Source organism: Canis lupus, chromosome 9, assembly GCF_011100685.1.
Source record: "Canis lupus familiaris isolate Mischka breed German Shepherd chromosome 9, alternate assembly UU_Cfam_GSD_1.0, whole genome shotgun sequence".
In the NCBI taxonomy this organism is placed as follows: Eukaryota; Metazoa; Chordata; class Mammalia; order Carnivora; family Canidae; genus Canis; species Canis lupus.
The window spans coordinates 38844273-38870278 of NC_049230.1; the positions used below are offsets into that span (position 1 = coordinate 38844273).

Below are 26006 nucleotides of genomic sequence, written 5' to 3' on the forward strand. Positions count from 1 at the left end.
GACTTTGGGCTTCACCATATGACAGTAAATGAGATGTTAGCGAAGTAGGTAAAGCAAGGACTTGAAATGTGCTTGTGCACTTGGGTGTCTCCTCTTGCACTTCTGCCACTGCCATGAGATGAACATTGCCCCAGTTAGCTCACTAGTCCAGGGTGGATGAGAGACAGTTGGGAGCAGAGCCACCCCTACCAACTCCCAGTCTTTTAGGGGAGAATCCAAGCTGTCCCAGGCAGCAAATTGCCTGAATGAACCTAGACTAGCCAAATTTCAGCTGACCTGAATATCCTTGAAAATAAATGCTTAGTATGGTATGCCACTGAGATTTCTATGCTTGTTTGTTATGCAGCAATAGCTAACTGATACACAGTTGTCTACACAATGTGTTTCAACAGATCTAGAGTTCCTATCTAAAATCTCTTTTTACCTCAATTTATTAGAAGTAAAAGCAAATTATTAAGTACCCACTGTGTGATCATTTCCAAGTCAGGCATAATGTGTTTAGAAGTTTCGGTTACTGTTTTCAAGGAGCCTAGCCTAGGGGAAACAGGGAGGTAAACAGATGGTTACAAAATATGACCTCTCAGTCGAGTCCTGGAGGAGAATGAGGAAGGAAAGCACTCCGGGCACAAAGTACCGCATGCCCCAAGGCACGAGGCTGTGAAGCAAGCTGGCACATGTGTAGAACCCAAGCCCCTCTTTGTGCTGGCATGTTAATCCCAGCATGGGGAGGCAGGCAGAGCCTGGGTCCAGGTCTGACATTTTACAAGTCCCTGACCAAATGTTTTTATAAAACAAGGCATCGACAATGGCAATTTATTACCAGATGATGAAGTCCAGGGATACTCCATTAAATTAAAAAGTGGCACAAGATGTGATAAAACTCAAAGAAATTCAAAGGGAATAAAAGACTCCGGGTACTGTTGCAGATGGAATAAACAAACAGCATAATCCAGGGATGCCAACGGCACAGAGGTAATTACACACGGACACCTGCTCCCGAAAGTCAGCCTGGGCTCAGGGAGGCCCGACCCACAGCACCCCTAGCACTGCCCTCACCTCATCGTATCCAGATCCTTTCTGAGCTGCAGATCCTTCCCTTTGGCTTCTCAAGTGTCATTTCCCCTAAGACGTTTCTGGGAGCAGTGCTTTCTGCAGGGGGAGGCGGCTGGGGACCGTAGGGAGGGGAAGGTGGGCAGCCTCCCTGTCCATATGGCATGGAGCAGGCCTCCCCCTCAAGGCCTGCCCCTCCTTCTAGCACTCCCCCTCTAGGAGTGAGGGAAGCTGAGCCCAAGTGTGTGTGATTTCAGAGTTAATCTGTCTACACTAATTAAATATTGACGGCTGTTAAATATTCATAGGGTGTTTTAGCTGGCAGGTTTGATGTCTCTAGGCCCTGCTGGCCCCAGCTCTGCTGGTGGGCTCTTTTGGCTGGTCACTCTGTGCTCCTGACTGCCTCTTCCTCACCCAGAGGTTTCCAGCCACAGCAGTGGGTGGCCTGAGAGGAACCCCTCTGCCCTGGGTCTCAAAGAACCTCTCCCCCAGGCCTGGGACTACTGATTAGCCTGCTTGTGTGGAATCTGAGGGGGGCTGCAGCTTTGGGTTTGGGGCTTGGTGGGAGATAAGCCACCAGTGTAGATAGGTGACAAGTCAGTACAAGGGGGTCTGCATGGAAGATGTCCTGCCAAGGGCAGGGCTTGGGTGAAGGCCCAGATTCCAGTGACAGGGCTGGGGACTGCAAGGCAGAGTGGTGCAGGGAGAGGTTAGGGAAGGGCGGGGTGGGGAGGAGAGAGGTCAGCTGTCTACAGGGATGAGGCTGCATGGCCCAGGAGCCCAGGCAAGGAACTGTTCTCCTGGTCTCTCAGCCTCTCTATCCCTTCATTCCTCCGCCTCTGCTCTGAGCCCCATGTGAGGCTCTTCCCCCCTCTCCCACCGCCCCGAACTTGCTCCAGCTTGCCTGCTTGTGGGATAGGGGGCCTGGAGAAGGGAGAGCCAGGAAGGCTAAGGTCAGAGAGTGGGCCTCAGGGAGGCTGGCAAGCCACAGGAAGTAACCCAGAGTGGGGCCAGCATCTTCTTAGCCCTTGGATCTCTGATTTCTTGAACAGCAGCTTGTCTGGAGGGAAAGGAGGCCAGGTTCCAAGCCCCACACACCAGTGGGCCAGCATGAAGCTCCCTGTGGCCGAGAGGAGGTCTCCAGGGTTCTCCCAGCCCCCCATCCTCCCTCCAGGCTCCAGGGCCTGGTGCTGGCTTCAGGCACCAACATGTACCTTCCCACCTCAATGCAGGCTGCAGGCCGGAGGTGTCTGTGAGGCCGCTTCCTTCCTGTGTGTGCAGTTCTGGTTGCATGGGGACCGTGCGGTCCAGGGAGCTATTACCCGAGTGAAGGCATGTGTCAGCTCTCCTTCAGCAGTGAGCTCATTCATGCCCTTACTGTACTGGGCCTCTTAGGCTGGGTCCCCAGGTCTAGGACTCTGAGGCTGGGACCCTGACCCTGGGTCCCTGCAGCTGGACCCCTGAGGCTCCCCACACAGAGGACTTGCAAGAGGCATGGACCTTTGGGCCCAAAGGGATCTGAGACTCTGGAGCGCTCCCCTTTGGGTGATACCAGAGATGGTGCCACAATAGCAACAACAACTTGTTTGGTTAAGCTCTTCTCTGCAGAACTGCATTTAATCCTCACTCAACCCTACCAGCTAGGTGGTTCTGTGAGCCACATTTCACAGATAAGGCAACAGGAGAGTCGGAGAGGTTGAGAGACTGTTCTGGGTCATATCGCAAGGGTATATATAGCTGGCGTCTGAAGTCAGGTGGTCTAACTGGAGTCTTTGCCTTCAGTTCTATGTCAGGGCTGCCCAGGCTTCCCCAAGACAAAGATCACCCTGTGAGCTTGTTAATGGGTAGACCCTGGGCCCCTCTTGGCCCCCCTGGGGCAGAATCCTTAAGGGAGGACCTGGGACATGGATTGGGCCAGGTAGGGTCTCCGCTGTGTTCTTACCTGCAGGGCTGGTGTGCTCTTCCCCCTGGACCTGGACGGCGAGGGGGCTGCCAGGGATTCAGTTTAGGAGCAGAACCCACCGCATCAGGACCCTGACTGCTTTCATGTTGAACAATGTTGTCTTTTAAGACGCCAGCCTGCTTCAGAACTGCTAATAGACCAGTTTGCGTTCCCCTTGGGCCAGAGCTATATGGCAGAGGCTCGTAAGTACTGGGCTGTCCTGATTGTGGTGGCAGTAGCAGAAACCGAGCTGGAGCAAAGGGAAGGAGGAACCTGGGGTCTGAAGTGGGGCTCGCCACTTGGCTACCCACCCCCTCTTTATGGAAACAGAATACGAAAGAATTGTGCTAGAATCAACTCTTGCTTGCTGTGAGGCCTTGGGAAAGCAACAGATTGCTTCTGAATCTCACCATTCCTGTCTGCAAAATGGGCTCATAATATTATTTCCCCAACAGTGTTGTTGCAAGCATCCCACAAAATGTGGGAAGCACACAACACCAGCTGTAGCCAACCCTTCCATAGCACTTCCTGCACGTCAATCACTCTTCTATGTACGTTACATACATTAACTCCCTTAATCCTCACAGTAGCCCTTCCTGGCTGGTGCTCTTACTGCGCTCTGTTTCCAGGTGTGAAACTGGCATGGAAATATTAATGTATTTGCCTGCGGTCCCCCAGGTAGGAAGTGGGGAAGCTAAGCCCAACCTGTGGGACTCCAGAATTCATCTTTTTAACTCATCATAGGGTGTCCAAAAAGTGTCTCCCATCTTTCCCCTTTCCCAAACGTTGGGGACATTTGGTGTTCTGTTTTGGACGAAGGCGCCTCTTCCATGGATGATCCTCCTCCCAGGAAAGCCCGCTGGACCAAAAACAGATTTCTTCTCTGTCAACTGGGGGCTTCTCTGCAGAGGACTTGCCTTTCTCGCTACTTCCTTTGCTCCCCATCCCACACTATTACTGAGCACGTGTCCTGCCCTAGGGACATAGGAACAGACAGTAGTGGTGACTGGAGTGAGACCATAACTGGGGAACAAAGCTAGACAATAAACAAGAAATGAGGCCAAATATAAAGTATCTCAGTGAGTGTCAACAGCTGTGAGGAAGAATAAAGCTGAGAAGGGAGGCTAGAGGGGTGGTCAGGGCCGGCTTGGCCAGGCAGGGGCATCTGAATGGTGACCCAAGCTAGTGAACCACGTGAGTGGGTGGGGGGAGAGGGTACCAGTTCACAGAATGCCAGGAACAAAGCCAGGAAGCAGGAGATGGAGGAGAACAGTGTGCCTGGGGGAAGGGAGTTGGAGATGGGGTCAGAGAGAGAATAGTGTGAGGAGCTGGTCATGAAGGGTCCCGTCAGCCCGTTGTGAGGTCTTTGAGTTGCATCTGAGAGGTGGAGGCCACTGGTGGAATTGAATTCCTATTAAGTGCAGTTGAATTCATATTCCCTTCTTGAGAAGGGGCAAGACTTTGGATCTCCTGGGCTGCCCCGACTGCTGTGAAGAATAGAGTGTAGGGCGAGGGAGGGTGCAGGGGAGTACTCAGCAGGTCCAGCTGACAGCTTGGATGGATTGGACGTAGGATGGAGAGAGAAGGGAGCCCAAGGGTTTAGGCTGGGGCAGTCGGAGGGACAGAGTAGCTGTTGATTCTGGTGGGGGAGGAGTGGGGTTTGTCCAGAGGTGGGGGTGGGTGGAGGTTAGGAGCTAAGGTTCGGCTTTATTAAGGCCCACATGCCTGATTAATTAGACCTCCCAAGGGAGGTTGAGGTAGGCAGTTGGGATACACACCTGAATTTGAGGAGGTATCCGACTACAGATACAAATTTGTGAGTTATCAGCATATAGTATAGATGGTGTTTAAAATCACAACACTGGATGAGGTCATCCAGGGAGGAAATAGATGGAAAAGAGTGGAGGTTTGAGGATGGAAACCTGGGATCAGGAATGTTTATAGAGCAGAGAGATGAGGGGGCAGCAAGGAAGAGCGGGGCCCTGGCAGCCCAGGCCTCAGGACCACGGAGGGAACCCAGCTCCCTAACCCCATTATCTGTGTTCCCCTGCCTTCCCAAGTGCCGCTCGTCACTTTTTGCAGGCCTTTTCTGACCTCTAATGGTCATGAATGAGAACGCACTCACTCAATGGAGCTAGAGAGCCAGACCACCTTTCTGGGTTCCTTCTGGGTTTCACTCTTTCATTTGGGAGTCCATTTCTACTAAGCACCTACTACTCGCTGGGTTCTGACCAGTGCAGAAGAGAACCAAATGCTCTCTTGGAAGAAAAGGCACCCAAACACAATTGTAAGGCTCTCAGCTAGGGATAGTTTTGGTTACGTCTAGAAACCTTTGTCATGACTAGGTGGGGGTCGGTGGGCTACTGGGTAGAGGTCAAGGATGCTGCAGAAGATTTTATAATGCCCAGGACATCCTCCTACAACAATGCGTTATCTTGCCCCTAATGTCAACAGGTGCCGAGGTCAAGAAGCCCCGGTTCAAGACAACATGTCCAGTGTCATAGCAGATGTATGAACCAGAACGTTTGGTTGCAGAGGAGAGTAATCAAACCTGTCTTTGGGGGCAAGGAAGACTACTTCACAGAGGATGTGTGATTTCAACTCATCTTGAAGGATGAGTAGGGCTTTACCAAGTAGAAAGGGGAGAGATTAAAGAATAGAGTATAGAAACATGCTCAAAACATGTCTCAGAAGAACCTAGAGTGGTCACAGGCCCAGATATGTCTGGGACGGCCCAGCTACTGCACAGTCTTCCAGCATAACTGTTCAGGGAGATGTCTTCCACTCAAATGTGTTCGGTGGGGACGGTTGTGTATGTGGTCATCCTAGACTCAGCAGGCTCAATGCAGCTGGAATGGGATTGCAGGGGGGAGATGGGAGCTGGGTCATGAGGGCCTGCTACAGTCAGGTGGAGGGCCAGGGTCTTAGCACAGAGCAATGGGGACCCACTGGTGCTTGCAGGTAGGAGTCTTTCCTCAAGAGGCCAGAGTGGAGGCTGCCATAAACATCCAGAACAGAGAGGACAGAGTCTAAGCATGGACAGTGACAACAACCCTCTCTTTACAGTGTCCTGGAGAATCCCAGCTTGGGTGAGAGTTGGAGAGATTAGGGCTGAAGTGCTCCACACTCAGGAACAGATGAAAATACTCCCCCAGCACAAGGCGCAGGGCCCTCGTCATTTGGCTTCCTTCTGCCTTGGGCAGACTCTTCCTCTTTACCCATCCCAGGCAGAGGTGCTGATTGGGTTGGTGCAAAAGCAGGGGTTAGGAAAGTTGGTGTCGGCCTGAACTTTGCTGCAAACAGAGCCACGGGACCTGGTTGCAGTTCTTTCTGGCTTTGGTTTCTCTATCTGGACTAGGAGCAGGAGGGTAAATCCTCCCTGTGACCCTTCCAGTTCTCAACTCTTATGTTCTTGCACATTCTGCTCCTGAGCCCCTCCAAGAAGTGGGTTCTGCAGCTAGACAGCCCCTATTCTGGAGCTTTGCTTTCTGACCAGCTGGTGTGACTATACCACCCCCTGCCCCTGCCTGCCCTCCAGGCCTGAAGTCTTTAATGAAATGAAGACAGGTCTGTCCCTTTGGAGAAGGCTGCCCTCTAAGATATGTATCATCAGGCACTCTGCTGGGGTGCCCCGAGAGCCACACACTTGGAATCTATGACTGTGAACTCCCAGGATGTTCTCCTTCTGGGATCTGTGTCCTTAGTGGTTCTGGGCTCTGATCTGCCCAAGTGTGGCTCTGAAGAGTGGGTAAACAGACTTTGCCACAGGAAAATCAGAAAGGGCACAGCCCCAAGAGCCATCAGAGAGAAGGCTGTCTTGCTATTTACAGATGGCTTAACTCGAGTGAGCAGAGATGACAGCAGATAGGGTCCAGGCAGCACCGAGTAGGCAAGGGCTTTCTATCCAGGCAACCTCCCATCCGTGTACAGTGACTCACAGCCCATGGGCAGGGCAGGGTGGCTGGGTCGTCCCCATGGATGGCACTGAGATTCTGGGGGGAATTTATTCAGCAAAGTCTGGCTGAGCCGGTGGGGCAGAGAACCTGGGCTTTCAGACTCCTGTTTAGTGCTATTTCTGGGACATCTGTTCTGACACCTTATCTTTGATAGAGGAGGATGCTGTCATGCAGGGGGATACACAGATCGGCATCGGGTCATCTAGGCCACTGAAAGGACTACCTGGAGCTGCATCTGACTGCCCTACCAAAGTCTTCCACCTCTAGCTGGGCAGATGGGTAGTGATGTCTCTTATTTCAGAAATTGGTTGTGTGCATGTGCATCTCTCTCTCTGTATATCATCAGCCAACATCAGAAAAAACTTTCTTCCATTTTAAAAACACAAAGAGAATTTAGGAAGTAAAGCAAAATGGAAAGAAGAATGGTCCCACTGCTCAAGCATTCACTTTTGGGTACATTTACTTCATTGTTTTTCCCATATATAATTCTTCCTCCCCCTTTCTCCTAGTTGAATTCATATTGGCTGTACAATTTCACGCCCTGGTCTCACTGACTACCATAAGTATTTTCCATGTTGTTACACGCTTTTCATAAGTGTCATTCTGAAGGCAGCAAGCTCACTAGACCGACTCCTGATTGTTGGACATTTAGACTGTTTCAGATTTTTCACTGTTACACCTAATGCTTCAAAGAGCAGTTTTGTGTAGGATGGTTTTGAATATTCAGGGTGATTATATTGGGCTGGAATTTGAGAGAGAATACTGAAAATGTGTACTCCAGGTGGTTGGCTCTCCCATAGTTGGCCCACCCTTCCAGGTGCCATGATAAGGCTAACACATCCCCTCTCCTCTTTCTTCAGCCTTTTCTGGGGTCTGTGTTGATTTTTTATTCTCCTTACTCCCACAAGACCTTTAAGTTATTTCCTAAGACTCCTCCATTAAAACCTGTCACATTAGTAAGAATACTCTGTTGAAAGTGAAGGAAAAAAATCACATCCTTAAGTGTATTGATCAAAAAGGAATTATACTGGGCTGCCTGGGTGGCTCAGTCAGTTTAAGTGCCTGCTTTTGGCTCAGGTCATGATCTCAAGGTCCTGATATCGAGCCCTGCATCAGGCTCCTCATTCAGTGAGGAGTCTGCTTCTCCCTCTGCCCCTAACTCTACTCGTGTTCTCTCTCAAATAAGTAAATACAATCTTTTAAAAAATGTATTATACTAATTTAATAAACTGAAAAGCCATTGGCTTCAGGTATAGCTGGATCCAGGTGCTTAGGCAGTATGATCAGGACCTGGTTTTTCACTGCTTCTCACTCCAGTACTGCTGGTGGTTCCATCTTTAGGCCTTGCATACTGGCATTGGTTTCAGCTTGCCTGTTTCTAGGCCTGCAAAAAAGAACAAGAACAAGATTTTCTCCCTTGTAGCTCCTACAAAAGCCCCAGAATTCACTTTGATTGGGCTAACTTAGGTTGTTCACTCACTCCTGAACTAATCACCATCGTCAGAGATACGTCCTGGCCTTAAGCTTAGTGGACATGAATAACATGCTTTGTGCCTTGGACTGGGGTTGGCTCCACTTGTCCCAGAGTCCACAGATTAGGAGAGATGGTCCCTGCAAAGCATGCTTGGGGCATTTATTATCACAAGAAAAGAGAGTGGATACTGGAATGGAGAACACAAAACACTAGATGCCAGTCTGTTTGGGGAAAGAATTTTGTCTCAGAAGCATAACATTTTGGACCTGAAGGGTCCTGCAAACACATCTCCCTACTATCCCAGACAACCTCTCTGAGAGATAGCCATTCCAATTCTGTCTGCATCCCTCTAATGATAGGGAGCTCACCACTCTTCAGACCAACTCATTCCACCCTGGGATAGCTGTGACTGTAAGAGAATTGATTCTTCTTTCCACTGAGTGTTTAAATCTGTCTATCTATCTAACTGTACACTGACGCTGGCCCTATTGGACCCAGCTGGAAATCCCTCATATATGTAAAGACTGACATCACAGCCTCCTGGGGTCTTTTTTTCATGCCACAAAACAGTCCTTGGACTTTGTTGTATGCGACTTGGTTTACTATCTCTTTGCCATTGGCTTGCTTCTTCAGAGTAGTTCATCAGAGTCAAAAACTGACTGTGAGGCTGAAATCTGATGCAAGTATATGAATTCATGGCTTCTTGAAAAGTCTTTTTTTAACTTATTTTTTTAAAGATTTTATTTATTCATGAAAGACACACAGAGAGAGGCAGAAACATAGGCAGAGGGAGAAATAGGCTCCCTGCAAGAAGCAGGGAGCCTGATGTGGGACTCAATCCCAGGACCTCTAGATCACAACCCGAGCTAAAGGCAAACACTCAACCACTAGGCCACCCAGGCATCCCTTGAGAAGTCTTAAGTAAGATATCCAAGTCTCTTCTTTAAACACCTGGTCAGCTATGGAGGGGGTTGGTTCCTGTCCAAGTTGTCACTTCCCTTTGTGGCTCATGTGAATTGCTCTTTTAGCTTGTTTCAGGGCTCTGAAAGCAGACGTAACAAGCCCAACCATGTGTTATTTAAAAGAAGATTTATTACACTGATCTGAAGGGATTCTTTTCTAGGAGGTACACTGTATGCTCCTGTGGCTGGCAAATGATGCCCACTGTTTGACTGCATGGGCCTCCCTTGCAAGCTCTCTTTTCTGCCACCATTTTTTCTGGTGCTCAGAGCTGGCCTCTGCTCCTGGGACAGCAGCCAACACATTATGGATCCAGTAGGTCATAGTTTAGATAGCACATGGATGGATCACCTTGTCTTGGTGACCCTGCAGCATTTTGTGCCAGCCAGCCTCAAGCATATGATGCTGCCATTCCTCTGGTTACCAAAAGCAAGGGAGGTCAGTGAAATTATCCATTAGCTAGATTCAATCAGAGTCAGACCTAGGTGGCGACGGTTTAAACTCTCTCTGCCATCTGAGTGGGTTAGGGTAGTCCTTGCTGCTATAACAAGCAAACCTCAAACTGTATAGTGGCTTGGGTGTGACAGAAGCCATTTTTCCCCTCTTTTACAGGTCTAGTGTATGATCAGGTCAGTAGGATGCCATTCTTCATGTTGTCTCTGGGGCCCAGGTTCCTGGATGTTCTATCACCTTCAGCTATAGGCTTCCAAGAGGATTCAAGGGGTGTCTCCACGTCAGCCAGCCAGAGAGTAGCACCAGCAAAGGGGAGTGCCCATGAAAGCTGTGTAGGAGACAGTCCTGGAAATGGCACAAATTTCTGCTCATCTCCCATTGGCCAGGGCAGAATTTAACCACAAGGCCATGGATGACTGCAGGAGAAAATGGGAAATACAGTCTAGCTGTGGCTAAACAGGAAGACCTAGATTTTGGTGAGCAGAGAGCAGTTTGTAGCACACAATCCCAATCCAGATTCAGAGCCTAGACCGTTTAAAGAAGAAGCCAAAGAAATGAGTGCATGTCCTCAGAGGAAGGGTGGCCGGGCTGGCAGGCAGGCACACAATCCTCCCTACTGGTACTCTCCCACTGAGACTCCCTTCTAGCCATCTCCGAAGCGCTGGTTCCATCTAGCAACCTTGACTGATCATGACCCATTCCCAGGGCAAAGGCAGGGGACCCAGTTTGTGCACGAGACCCAGAGACTTCTTGAGTCACTACATTCTACTCATTGCTTCTCTCACTATGCGTGATTTAAAGGCATCATGGGATCCCTGGGTGGCGCAGCGGTTTGGCGCCTGCCTTTGGCCCAGGGCGCGATCCTGGAGACCCGGAATCGAATCCCACATCGGGCTCCCTGCATGGAGCCTGCTTCTCCCTCTGCCTCTCTCTCTCTCTCTCTCTGTGACTATCATAAATAAATAAAAAAAAAAATAAAGGCATCATGATAACATCATCTGGACAAATTTTGAAACTTCGGCTGAACTGCTTGGGATGCCTGAAAGCTTGTCGGACAAGAGAAACTGATTTGTAACTTGGAGGCAAGCGGCAACTCAGGGATGGATTTCTGATAACACGGTGTGATCGATGTGTAGCGTTTCCTGACTTCTCTTAACAACACTTCAGCTGCCATGACTCCATCTTGTCAGCTCACTTCACATTCACATTCGTTTTCAAAGGATCATCTCAAACTCAAGTGTCTTTTATAGACTCTTAGCCTGCTCAGTTAGCTATAATTATTGCCTTGATGATCAAGTTGAAGATCCACTTGCTGCTGCATGACAACTTGCCCAAGAGGGACCCTCTTCCCACGCAGCCTGAGCTCACCTGCATGGCGGTCCAGCATGCACCGCCCCCAGCCCCCTCCAATTCTCCAACTGCTTTGATGCTCCTGACTCAGATTTCTTCCCTGGAAAGAAGCCCTGCTCTGCTCAGATGACAGTAAAGGAGGATGGGGTTCTAGGCTTGTGGCTGTTTGTCACTTTGCATGCTAACTGATTGCATGCAAGTTGCACCACAGGCAGTGTAGGTCATCTCAGCAGACCCAGGAGATTTTTTTCAAAGTCACAAGTTCATGCTGATGTGTTGATAGTCACACCATTTCACCAAGCCCTTCTTCTCTTATTATCACATAAGAATCTCTTGATTTATGTTCTTGTTTCCTTCTCAGAGCCCCCAGCTCTTTCTCTCTCTCACACACTAGTTTCTAAATGCCAAGCTGTGCATTGTCAAGCCAAACTATACGTTGAATTATAATAATGCCCACAGCTTTCAAAACATCAGCATTCAAATGCCAACTTGTGGCTACTTGCTCCCATGATTTCTTGACAACATTCTATACACTGCATGTCTATTAATATTCATCTGAGCCAGGGGATTGTGTTGCTGATTACTTTTTCCACTTTACTAAATTTATTAACAATGGTTTACACATCCAGCACATTCAGGAAACCAGCAACAGTATAATTTCACTTAGGATTCCATGATTCCTTTTATTATGGTTGGATCTTATCCAAGCATCCTTTTAAGAAAGAACACTCCACAATGAGTAAGATATGGACCACATAAAGTAAGAATCTTTCCCTATTTGAGAGGTCTTTCAGAATAATCCTATTCACACAGTATACAATACAAGGACATTTTTGCCCAGGGCAAATGGCCCTAAATGATTCAGTGAGGAGGTGTGTGGTGTGCTGAATGGGGCAAGGGGATGCACTGAGGTTGGAAGGTAGTCATAGAAAAAGGCATGGCTGAGTTGGCCCTGGGACACCAGTTCTAGGTCCCAAGAAAGAATTATCCCAGACTCTTCAGGCCCTGCAGATCTAGTGAAGTAGACACACACACACACACACACACACACACACACACACCTACCCTAGATCTATATGGCTATAGCCTATTCAGTGTTATTCCCTCTCCATGGAACAAGTCTTCCATTTCTGCCCAAACTGTGAACTATCCTAATCCTGAGTACGAAGATATGTGATACCACCCACACCACATACATGCCTTCCCTTCTGCACACGACACACTATCTACACCTCTTGTACCATTTGCCACACTCGATTGTAGTATGTGTATGTGTGTCTTTATGTCTGTCGGTCTATTTTCCCTTTTGACCATGGGCTCTTGGGTGCAGAAAGCATTGCTTCTGCATCTTAATACCCTTAGTGTCTGGCATGTGGTCAATACTTGATGAATGTTGAATGAATGGTTAAAATTAGTATCCAACTCATCATAAAATCTTAATGAACATTAAACTCTCAGTGAATTTTATCCCATCCGGAGTCTCTTCTTTATCAATATCTAGGAAGACATTTGATATGCACACTAATGATGACCATGCATATTTCATAGAAATGTTCCAGAATCTACCAAATCCCCATATTTGTCATTTATAATAGCATCATGTTATTTGTGTTATAATGGCACTGTGTTAACACATTCCATTTCATTTGGTCAGCCCCCTCTTCTTCGGCCTTTGGGTTGTTGACAATTTCTAGTTATTATGGGTAATGCTGCCATGGATGTGTTTTCCTTTCTTTTGGGCTAATATCATGGGGTTTGTTACCAAAGAGAGAATTACTGGGTCAGAGAGTATAAACAGTGGCTCAGGTTTCATTCATGTTGCCTGATTGCTTATGTAAATTGGTCCAGTTTTTCTAGAAAGCAATGCTAAAGGATGTACTTCCACCAGCTGCCAATCTTGGGTTTTTCTCATATTTATTTTTGCGGCTTTAATAGGCATGTAATGGGACCTGAAAGTTGCTTGGATCTAAATTTTATTTCATAGCTGGTGAGATCGCACATGTTTCCACATGGTGATTTACTACCTCCATTTCCCGGTGTGATTCTGTTCATCTCCTTTGACCACTTATCAGGGGCAATCACACAGCAGCCCATCCATTATCTGTTTTGGGCAGTAAGCAGACCTGGGAAGGGGAATGTGACAGACATAATGGATGCCACTGCTTTCCTTTTAATATTTATTTTTATTACATTGTGGTGCAAAAATTTTCATTCTTATGTATTTGAACCCATCCATCAGATGGTATCTGTTTCTTCAATAGCTGGGAATTTATCTCCTCATCGGCGGCAGCAGGGATGGCGATGCCAGTCCCTTGTCTCCAGGTTTGTCACAGATTAACGGTAAGAGACAACTGAACTTGACAGGCATGCTGTATGAATTTAAATGAACTCTCCCCTGGCCCGTTAGCCAACTGTCCCAGTGATGTTTATTAAATAACAATTTCTTTCCCCAATGTGTTCTTTTGCTGGCCTACTGTTAGTTTTACCAGGGTCCAAATTCATCTTGGGAATCTCTTCTAGTGAACTTTGCTGCTTTTGACTCAGTGCAGGATGGTTGCTGTGATTGACAATTCACATCTTAATCGTTCAGAAGGGATCAGCTATCACTGCCATTAAAAGACGAATCCTTTGATGGTTCTTTACCTGGAAGAATAAGCATCCCACACTCAGAGCCATCGAATTCTATTAGAGGACTTATGGGGATTTACATTGGTATTGCATTCACTCTATATATTGACTCTGGACAGAGCATATGTACTTAGGGATTACAATTAGACCACAGCTGGAAAGCTCCCCAAAGACCTCAGAGCTTTAGACAAAGGGAAGAATAAAGTTTCCTTCAAATAAATGGGCCTGACCTGAGATACATCTCAAAGTGTTAGTTGGTCCCAAAGCTGATCATTTTAAGTAATGTAATTTTTCTGTAATGTAAAATTTTACATTTTAAGTAATGTAATACTCTCACTCCCCATCCAGGATGGTGATCTGGACATACCCAGAGCAAGAAGACCCAGAGAGAATCTTGGCTGTACTCTATGAGTTCTATGGTAAAGGTGTCAGCGGGTTGGTGGTGGATTGGGGTGGGGATGGCAATAGAGGATCCACAGCCCCTCCAATCAGTCTGGAGTCACAGAACACAACTCCCACTATTTTAGCACCAGTATTTTCAATTCTTCTGCTCAAGTGTCTTTCAGTTACAATCTCCTGGCAAAGCCCCCACTTGTATACCTTCTCCTCCATCACCCCTGGGCTTGCTGAGCACACCTGAAGGAAGACCACACAACCAGCCTCATTGATGCTGCATAATTCATGGTGTCCAAGCTCAGCGATGCTAGTGATCCTACTCTGTTTCTGTGGTTTGCATTCTCTCCTCCAGCGCCCCCTTCCCCCTCCTTCCTTTTCCACTAAGAGTAATGTCCTTGCTCAGGTGTGGATCTATTTCTTCTGGAGCTCACACTTTCCTTCTGGAGCTCTGCTTCCTTCCTAAGCAGAGACCTCACTCTCCTTATTGTATGCTCATTGTCCTGTGTTCTCAAACTCACCTTCTCTATTGCTTCTTCCCCATCAATGCTTAAATATATTGTCTTCACTGTTTAGATATTTTAGGACTTGAACGTTCTTCTAGTCAACCTAACATACAGACAATGGGTAAACAATAAAGGGAGATCCTCTCTAGCAAAGCTATGGGACTCCCCCTGGTCATTGTCTTATTCGGCTCTCCTTCTCTAGCACATCCACAAGCTTGTCTACATTTGCTGTTACATTCCTTCAATTGCAACTAGCTTCTTAACTCATGACCTTATGGATTTTTTGCCCTTACTACTCTACAGAAACTATTTTTTTTTACCAATGTAATAATAGCTTTCTTTTTTTTTAAAAGATTTTATTTATTTATTTATTCATGAGAGACAGACAGAGAGAGAGAGAGAGGCAGAGACAGGGGCAGAGGGAGAAACAGGCTCCATACAGGGAGCCTGATGTGGGACTCGATCCGGGGTCTCCAGGATCATGCCCTGGGCTAAAGGCGGCGTTAAACCGCTGAGCCACCCGGGCTGCCCATAATAATGGCTTTCTTATCTTTAAATCCAGTACTCACTTCTAGGTTCTCATCTTGACTTCCAAGCAGCCTAAGACAATGCTATTCTCTCCTTCTTCTCTCCAACACCTTTTCCCTCTGACTTGGGAATAGCCTATTCTCTTGGCTTCTCACCCACTAAGTAGCCCTCCCTTCTCGGTCTCATCTTTTGGCTTCTCATCCTCTGCCTGGTCCTCCAACATTGGTGTCTCTTGGGGTGCTGCATATAGCCTTGATTCTCCCCACTTGACACTCTGTTCCTTGACCATCACTTTCATCCTTGTGGCTTCAATGGCCCTCTATCTGTATGTGGATGACTTTCCAATTACATTAGCAGGCCTGTGACACCTCTGTCTTGAATTTTAGGCCCTACTATGAGCTCTGGAACTGGAATGTCTGCCGTGTGACCTTGGGCAAGTTACTTGACATCAGTGCCTCAGTGTTTTCCTCCTACGCTTCAAGTGAGGGCTACATTGAGTTGTTGTCATTACTATTATGAATAACCAACTATTTGCTGGAATATCATTTCCTTCAGGTGACTCTAAGTCATATTGATTGTGACCAGCCCAAATCTAACTTGCCGTGTTCACCTAGCTTCCAAAATATTCATCTCCCCTGTGTTCCTTTCCTTTTTGGTGGATGATACCACTGAAATCCCCAAACATCCTGGACCATCCTTCTATCTTTGTCTCTGTGGCCAAGTAATAACCAAATCTATGCATCTATATCCTAAACATCTCTCCTTATCCCATTACCCTCCTCCTCTGCCCTCACCCTCACTCCAGCCACCATCAACTCTCACTTAGGTCTGCTTCAGGAGCTCTTTAGTGGGTCCCCATTGCTCTGAAAATCCAAACCCCTTGCCATGGTTCACAAGTTCCTATTTGGTTTGGTGCTGCTCATTTATCTTTTAATGCTTTCCCCACACTCTAGCATCTAGCCACTCTAAATGTGACCCCTTTCCTTGCACCCACTATCACTTCTGGCATTTTTATCTGCTATTCCCTCTGCCTGAAAGTCCTTTCCCTGTCCCCTTTTCCTGCATTACTAACTACTCATCTTTGGAGCTTTGTATTAAAGGCCATACCCTTTAGGTAGCTTCTCTCATCTCCCAGTGCAGGATGAGATGCCTAGTCTTTCATGCTCCTACAGCATTCTGTATTTTACCTATCACTGGGACTGCCCCCTTCATGCCCCCTTATGTTTAGAACACCATATTCCCCACTAAGTATCATGACACTCTTGTTCACTCCTATATGTCCAATGCTTGGCATATGGTAGGTTTCCATAATATTTGTGCTCCATAAATATTTGCTGAATAAATATATCATTCCACATCCTGTGACAATATGCATGCTGTATCTATGCTCTTCAATACATTCTCTATTTTAAACCTTGTACTGAATAGCAAGATCCTTCTCTCTTGCTCATTCTCCTCTAAATAATTCCCAGTCCTTGCCTCTGAGAAGCTCAGTGTAATGATGGAGATGTATAAGGAAGCAGGTAAAGACAATGCGGCTAACACAAAGTGATCTGTGTGTATGAGAATCAGCAATATGGGATGGAGGCAGAAGAGGGGGTGGGTAAATACTTCCTGGAAGAATTGACTGACCTGTTTTTTTTTTTTTTTTAAAGGAAGAGTTGGACAGGAATGGAGGAGAGGAAAGAGGCTCATGTATTATTGCTTACATTCTTCTATGTGTCAAAAAGCAGCTAGGCAGAGACAACCCTTATGTCTACTTCCACATAATTTTTATACCTCCCATCAGCTCCATTTCACTGAGAGATGTAATGCACACCTTGGATACTGAACACTACACCCCTTTCTCAAAACCCCTCCAATGTCTTTACTCATCTAAATAAACCTGGCTTGTCCTGTGGGGCAAATGCTGCATAACTGATGCTACTAATGTCCAGTGCATGCCCGTCTTCACTCATGATTTCCCCAGACGAGGGAATAGATGTGGAAGAGGTGAATTGTTTTGAGGAGGTTGCACAGAGCTAATTAGAAACACATCCAGGAGTCAACTCCAAGGACCTGCTCTTTTCACCGCAACCTGCTGCCTGCTACATTTTTAAACACACATGTGCTAAAGAGTGATAGTTTGATGGAAGTGGGGTACAGAGGAGCAGCACTCAAATCTTGAACTTGAACAGTTAGCCTTCCTCCATAGATTCTTCATGAAATGTATCACTTACTAGGAAACAAAGACACTTATTCAATAAGAAAAGACAGAAACATTTTGCCTTCCATATCCTAAGACTGCAGTTCAATGAAGTTAGAAATAAATTTCACAAACAAGAAGGGGTTATCCAGTCACAGAGACATTAGTACTCCTAAATAAAGCCAAGGAAAGAGAAGCAATTCAGAATAGAGTATTTAAAGAACAAAGATATAAACACAGCATAACATATAAATTTATGGGATGCTGCCAGACTGGTACTTAGAGGAGAAAGTATTACTCGTGATGGCCTCTATTAGTGAGAAAGAAGAAAAACCAGGAATTAAGTCTCTACCTAAATAACCCAGAAAGGGTACAAATTATCAAGTGAAAGGAAAGTGGGAAGAGTAATAAACTCCCAAACAGAAATGAATAAAACAAAGACATAAAATTGAATTTGAAGCACAAGTTAAGACAGTACCTCCCTAACTTGGCAATGCATCAGAATTACCTGGGAGGCTTGTTTGAACAATGAATATTCCAGCATGAACTCAGACCTACTGAATCAGACTCTTGGCAGGGTAGGGGGCTGGAATCTGTATTTCTGACAAATTCCCCACATGACTGTTACACATACACACTCACCTTTCTATCCTTTGATGTTGAGAGCCATTGTCTACACTGATTCTCTCATGAGACTTACGAGGTCCTTTGTCACCAGGATGCTTGGTAACCTTTATCCTCTCTTCCCTCCACATGGTGGGAATAACTAGATCACAAAGGGACTCCAGTTTCTGGACACAGCCGCCAGGTTTAAGAGTGGACACTTGACCTGTGCGGGGCCAGTGTGTCCTTTCTCTGGGACTTTTTGATTTGGAGCCTGGAGAGTTGCATAACCTCCCTCTCATAATCTGGATTGTTATTTATGAAGTAATAAGCTCTGTACCACTATGTCTCCCACTCTGCAGAGTAGAAAAGGGAGGAAGCCAGTCTTTAGAGAGAAAAGGCTGAAGGCAACATATAGAGAGAAGCACAGATGCCAGAGAGAAGAGGAAAGCCCAGTGTGATTTAAGCCCTTGCTTCTTTTTGTCCTAAGACCCAATTGCTTCCTGCCCTTGGAAGTGCACTTATATTATTTTCCCTTCATGTGTAAGCTGGTTTGAGCAGAGTCTTGTCCCATACATCAAAGGAAGCATAGCTAATTTACACATTTACTTAGTTCCTCTCTCTCCAGGCACAGGCTCCCAATGTCACCACCCACTCTCATCCTTCCAAAAAGAATGTAGCTATAGGAATCAATTCCCTCTGTGCCTTGGTGACCATAATGTCTTTTGGGTTCTGGTATAAGAGAGGTCTATCTTATGATTCAGACTCTACTTTCTTCTCTGTGACATACCTTTCTGCTTCTCAAGGTCAAATCTCACTGTGTATCCAAGTAGCCATAGAGATGGGCACAACTTGTGGCAGCAAGGAGCAAGATGGCCCATCCTTTGGAAAACTGTGGAATAAATAATAAATCATAGAACCTATATTCATAATATTTTTTTAATTGAGAAGACACATCTAGTAGTAGGTGCTGTCACAGGAGTCATCACCAAATATTCCAGAATATATGCTGAATATCTCATTGAGACTGAGGACAGTGTTAAGTCTGGGTGTTCTATTTTTTAAAGATTTTATTTATTTATTCATGAGAGACACACACACACAGAGAGGCAGAGACATAGGCAAGGGAGAAGCAGTCTCCCCGCAAAGAGCCAATGCAGGACTCGATTCCAGACCCTGGGATCATGCCCTGAGCCAAAGGCTGAGCCACCCAAGCATCCCAAGTCTGGGTGTTCGGAGACAAGTAGCATGTGATCACTTCCTATGGAGTCTGGCTGGTGAAGGAAGAGGACTCCTTCTGAAGGAACAGAAGGAGTGTGGAGGTGGGGTCTCAACTCTAACTACTGGAGCTGTCAGAGGAGGCCACGTGGAAGAGGAGTCATTTGAGTTGCATCTTCATGAGTGAGTTCACAGGCAGATAAGGCAGCAGGAAGAGCATGTGGAAAGGCAAAGCATGGCACTCGATCATATGGGTCACTGGAGACTAGAGGGCCCGTTGGGGAGCAGTGGGGATGAGGTATATGAGGCAGGTGGAGACCACATTTGGAAGGCCTTATGTGCTCTGCTCCAGGGATTGTACTTGATCATGGTGGTGAGAGAAAACTGGGAAGGGTTTTAAGATGGGGAGTGGCCTTGGCAGATGTGTAGTTATTAGTGCTATTTGTCAATTATTTCTGACTCTCCTCTCTAGGCCCTTGGTGGAACCGTATTTCTGGGCCTCCTTGTCCTTGGTTGGGATCACATGAATGACTTTGGCCAGACATGAATGGAAGTGACATATGTTATTTCTGGGTCAAGTATCTAATTGCTGGGGTAGGGTCCCATAGAGTTCTCTTCCCCTCTTTCTTGGTAACTGTCAGTGTTCCAGATGGTGACTGCTCCACTTGCCTGAGGGTAGGGATGGAGCAGAACCCTTGGAAGCCCCCTGCCAGACATGCAGCTTGAATGAACAAACAATAGACTACTGTTCTTTTTAAGTACTGAGATTTGGGTTGCTTGGTTGCACAGCATATCCTGGTCTGTCCTGACTGGTATAGCTGAGTCATCATCCATCCCCAAGTTGGGGGTGTATGGTAAGAGGATGGCAGACAAAGCTGGGCCTGTCTACACCAGTGGAGGATAAGGAGGTCTGGGGGCCCTCAGATGGGCAGCCCAGGGACCAGCCACCAGCAGTCACCCGTATCTCATGGCCCATGTGACCAGTACTCTTGACCCCCTCAGCGCCAACCACCCAGCTGCACCTTGGACAATGTGAAATTATGAATGTAATGATGAAAAGTGAAGGCCTAGAGAGATTATACACAGGGAAAAAACCTTGACTTAAAAACAAGCACATGAACTTTGAGAATGCAAATCTTCTTCCAGCTAAATAAATAGTACCAGTCCAAAAAATGGCATGCACAAATTTTGAAAAGTGTGATTGAAGAAAAATGATCACAGGAAACAAAATATAATGGCAAGAAAGCAAAATATAGTGCGAAAATATGGACTTCAAAGTCACAGATCTGCCTTCAGACTCTGCTTTCGATATTTGCAAAATAACCTCCCCACATTCACCCAACCTTTCACCTTCTGTTTGCCCAATAAATACTGAGTGCCTCTTGTGTGCCTCTGAGCCATTGGGACACTGACTCAGCCCTACGTGGCACCTACCATCCCAGGCACCCACATAAGAATGTGGGTTCCCCATCTGTGCTGTGGGAAATGTACTCACCTGCTGGGGGCTGTGAGTATGAAGTTAGATGGGCCATCTTCCAGTGCGCCCAGCAGCCCAGAGATACTAAACTGATGATGACTAAGAATATTAAAATGTCACAGACCAGTAATAAACCACAAGATGCTGTAGAAAAACCAGTTCTGTTTAATAATCATTGGCGACCCATGCATTATTTAGAGTTTACAAGAAGCCTGTTTGTAACATTTGAAGTCACAATGGAAATGGAAAGGAAATTTCGACTGCAGACTCTTTACTCCAAAACACTTCTCCCTAAGCCCATGCATGGGAGTCTAAACATTCTGTTAGAGATGATTTGGCCCTATAACATAGGGCAAAGAGAAAAGGGTTAGGAGGGAGGGGGCTGGCTCATTACGCCACTCATTTGACAACTGGTTCTCTGGTCTTTTAGCCTGGTACACCTGGGCTACCTGGTGTGTGCAGAGCAAGTTGCCTCCTCCCTCCCCAGCCCTGAAGATGGTAGGATACTGTCCACACAATGTACACAGAATTTAAAAGAAATATCTCAGGTAGCTAGACCTGCTGTGTGTCTAATTACATTTTGTTTTTAGGAGAGGAAACAGTGTGGAAGGAGCATGGGCTTCAGAGTCATGAGCATTTAGAGTCAAATCCAGCTTTGTGTCCTTGGCAGTGTAATTAATCTTTCTGAGCCTTGGCTTTTCCCACTTTAAAAGGGACTGATAAAAATAAATAAATAAATAAATAAATAAATAAATAAATAAATAAAAAAAAAAGGGACTGATAATGAGGCTATGATAAGGGTATATACACACACTCCCTCTATGTATATACATATATCCAGATGTATATATACATAAATATATAAAAATAGGAATATGGATATACCATACATACACATACACATACATTTATGCAAAAATACATATTAACATATGCTTATGTATATATATGTAGATTGTGCATACAAACATTCACATACATACACGGCCTAGCACAGTGTCTGATATCTGGTCAGAATCTAGAAAGTGTTAGTACTCTTTCTACAACTGTGAGGGCTGACCTATGGTAGTTATGTCAGGCTCTATATGATCTGAAGAATAATAGCTGTGGGGTCTCTGGAACTGTTCTCCAAAAACAATTTTTCCTAGCTTAGTTACTAGAATTCAGGCATCAAATTTTCTCCCCAGATGCCGTTTTAACTGGGTACCAAGATAGAAGAGGGCATCAAACAGCTGACAAAAGATACTGTCCCAGACTAGAGAAAGGGCTCCCTGCTGGTCAAAGTCACCCTAGAGCCGTTCCAGCTTCAGGCCAGTCTTGACCTTCTCTGCCCTGTCTCTTAATCCTGTACTGAGACCCAAGAGGTCAGAGGCACGAAGCTAAGATTCTTGGCTACCTTCTCCCTGTGGCTTTTCAAAACTTCTAGATTTTAATTTTATCCTGAAAGTAATGTAAATCTACCCATTTGAAACCATATTGTCCATTTCTGAGATTCTACTAAGAAGATAGCCAAGCGAGTAGCTTTGGTAGGGAGGCTTCTGGGACACCTACTAACCAAAGCCAAACATTCTGAGTAGACTTTCCAAAGCCAGCTAATCTCTGGGATCACCCAGGATGCACATTAAAATGTTTATTTCCATGCTGATCCATGGGAATTTCAAGAATGGTATGTGATGGGGTAGTGAAAGCTCTAGTTTTACGGGTTTTGTCAGGGCTTCTGATGAATGGCTGGCACGGAGAACCACAACTCTCCAGTGGAGCCAGATCTTTTGTGGTACCCCGACGAAATAACGTAGGCTACCTTCCTGTGGACCCGCCTCATAAGTGGGTACCTTCACTTTCTCCAGTGACTGGGACCCCTCTACCCTGGGATTGACCTCACTTTTTTTTTCAAAGGTTTTATTTATTTATTCATGATAGACATAGAGAGAGACAGAGACAGAGACAGAGAGACAGAGACAGAGACAGACAGAGACACAGGCAGAGGGAGAAGCAGGCTCCATGCAGGGAGCCTGACATGGGACTCGATCCTGAGTCTCCGGGGTCACACCCCAGTCTGAAGGTGGCACTAAACCACTGGGCCACCTGGACTGCCCATCCTCATTTTCATTCTAAATTCCCCTGCCCTTGCCCTCATATCTGATAAGGGAAGAGGCAGAGGAAGAAGAGCTAAGATTGGCTGAGTCCCCAGTAGAGGCCAGGTCCTGGGCAAAGGGTCCCAACTCACGTTATCCCATTTAATCCTCAAAGTACATCAATATCTAATGGTGTTTTGGGATAAGGAAATCAAGGGTGAGAGAGTCTAAGTAGCTGGTTTTCATGGGCACACATGAATCTGAATCTAGGTTTTTATGTCTCTAAATAGCAGGCTCTTCCTCCTAGACACCATGAGTGACAAACAACTTACATTTCAAACGAGGTTTTCCCTGCTCTGGGAAGAAGGTATGGGGACATGAAGTAGGAAGTTTAATCAGTAGGATCTTGTATTAAGTCAGGTGGACAATGACCTCACCCTACTGCATTCTCATAGTTATCCTCTTAGGTTGATACCATTATTTCCTCCATTTTACAGGTGGCTGAGGACTCCAGAGGTTGAGTAATTTACCAAAGGGCACAAAACTGGCATATGGTGGGCCAGACAGTCTGGCTTCTGAGCCTATGATCTCAGTCACTGTTCTGTCTCTTCACCAAAACAGTGGCCTCCAACGTGGAGAAGAGGGGTTTGATGGCACCTAAGAGAGAAAATCCCCAGGATTCAATGGCTGGTGAGATGGGGCGGGTGAGGGAGAGAAGGTGACATCTAGGTTCTGAGTAAATAATGGACCCAACCTCCTTCATCAATAAGAGGGAATCTCAGAGGGAGAGGGAGATAATAAATTAAGTTTGGGACATACTGATTTTGATATGCCTGTGAGATCGCCAAGCCAAATTTGTGTGGATTCAGGAAATAATTGTAATTCCTCCATCCATTCAACAAATATTTATTCAGTGCTTAATTGACAATGTTGTGGGCCAGGCCCTGGTCATGCATGGACCAGGAGGCCCAGCATCACTTCAGGCTACAAAGCCTACTCTCCAAGAACAGATCCCCTTCTCGCCATATTTATTTCTGATACCTTCTCCGGTATCTTGCTCCATCTTTCAAAATTTCCACTCACATCAATCATCAGTTATCGATCACGGATGACAGAGTCTGTGGCTAGAATGACATTTCCACCACTCAAAGCCACAGATGGCTGACTGCCATTGTGTGGCAGGGAACTTTCTTGCTAACTCAGGGTTTCTGCGTCATGGGGGAGAAGTCAGGGAAGACTGGGAAATTCTTGTCTTTTTGCCCATCTTTTCCTCTTGCCAAGCCCAGTGCCAGAGAGGAGAAAGGTGAGGTGCCTGCACTTCTGGGGCTTTCAGGCTGGGGAGGGGAGGGAGCCACAGCTCTGACACGGGGAAGGAGTGGGCTGCTGTGCAAAGAGAGGGTTATGATGAGTTGAGGCTGATGAAGGAAATCTGCAAAACCACTGAGCTTGTATCCAGTTGTGCTATAGGGCATGCCTATCCTGGTGTGGCAAGGAGGAAGCCATACCCACAAGCTGTGTGATGTGGGCAGGTCACTTTACCTCTCTGAGCCTCATTTTCCCATGTGTAAATATGATACCTGCTCTGTAGGATAATATGGGGATTTCACAGGAAACTAGTGCAAAATGCTTAGTATGTAGTAGACCCTCTCTTTCTCTCAGTCACTTAGGGGTTCTTGATTAGCAACAGTTTCCCATTTCAGTGATGCTCATAAGCACCTGGGCTTCTGTAAGTTACTGTGGGTGTGTATGTAGTGACTTTTTGTATTTTTATGTGGGCATGATAAATCTATATAAGACTATACATATGTTTTAGCATGATTTTCTGTGAAAGAAAAAGGAATTAGATTTGCATTGGTGTGGGTTTTTTTTTTTTTGGATAAATGTACAACATTATATTCCTCAATATTTTACATTTCAGAAAAAGAACTTTCAAAAAAGCTTTCTAAAAATTATCCATATTCCCTCAGACATGAACACATGTCCCTGTATCTTTCTCTCTTTTCTACACGTCCTCATGGACAGTCAGAGTTTTTCATGGTGGCACCATTGTCTGGTTACTGTTCTTTTTGCATTTTAACCATTTCACAAATGCGTGTGTGTGTGTGTGTGTGTGTGTGTGTGTGTGTGAGAGAGAGAGAGAGAGAGAGAGAGAGAGACTTTTAATGCTTTTGTATAGAGAAGATTTGAGGATTTCCTGATATTCCATTGCATTGATATTCAATTAGTTAAGAAAGCACTCCTCAGTGCTGAACATTTCAGTCTTTACTGTGATCTTTTGTGAATAAGATAAGGTCTAGGGATAAGACCCTTCCTGTGATAATGGCTGCATCTTGCTGGGTACGTGGAGAGATCTCTTTTCCTAAGTGAGGGCTCACTCTCTCATTTTGAGACCCCTGCTAAAGGACTAGGGTTTGATTTCAGAACTCAGGCTGTTTCTTCCACTTTAGACCATGTGGGTAGACTTTTTCTATTTGAGAAGCAGAAGTAACAATCTCAACTGGTTGTTACTTAAACAAGAAAAGAGGAGGTTTAATACATTTTACCAAAAGGACAGAATGCTCAAAGGAGCATACATTTGAAAGCGATGAAAATAGCCACCGCCCTGGACGGAGGACTGTGTAAATGTCAGGGGTTCTTCTAAGCTGGTTGCGCCCCCACAACAACCTGATGAGTTAGTTAACAATTTGGCAGAAGAGGGAGTTAGAAGTCAGAGAGCTTACCTGATGAGGTCAAGTTCATATAATCAGGAAGTGAATTGAACCTGGATGACCAAGAGCTCAGATCCCAGTTAAAATCCCAGGGGTGCTATTTGTAAATGGGGTGTCCTCAACAAGCCGTTTGACCACACTGAGCCTCAGCTTCCACTTGCAAAGTGGTCGTGACAAGTCCTATTGGAGAGGATGGAGGTAAGCATTAATAAGATGACTTATGTGGCAGTGTGTCCAGGACGCGAGACGAGAGGCATCAGACAGCATCCTAAAAAACAACTCGCTGGTCAGGTCTTAACCCTTTGCTGCCCAGGGAGAGGCAGGAAGATGCCCTCCTTATGCTGTGATTTCATAGGCCTGGAGGTTCAGGCAAAGCATCAGCCTGAGGTCAGTTACTCTGTCCGTCTCTCCTGAGCACAGGACTGCTGCGATGCTCTGATTTCACTCCTGAGGAGCTGGACCAAAGTTTGAGTTCCCACTGGTTTGTCCCCAAGCTGCGA

At 46.1% G+C, this 26006-nt stretch overlaps 1 long non-coding RNA gene across 1 annotated transcript; it reads right to left on the minus strand.

The window, feature by feature from the left end:
* Window positions 1-8198: 8198 nt before the first annotated feature.
* On the minus strand, window positions 8199-18272 carry LOC111097548. Its single transcript, XR_005364064.1, has 3 exons — window positions 18068-18272; window positions 13672-13828; window positions 8199-8332 (listed from the first exon to the last, which is right to left on the minus strand). It is a non-coding gene; the product is annotated as an uncharacterized LOC111097548 (long non-coding RNA).
* Between the last annotated feature and the right edge of the window lie 7734 nt (window positions 18273-26006).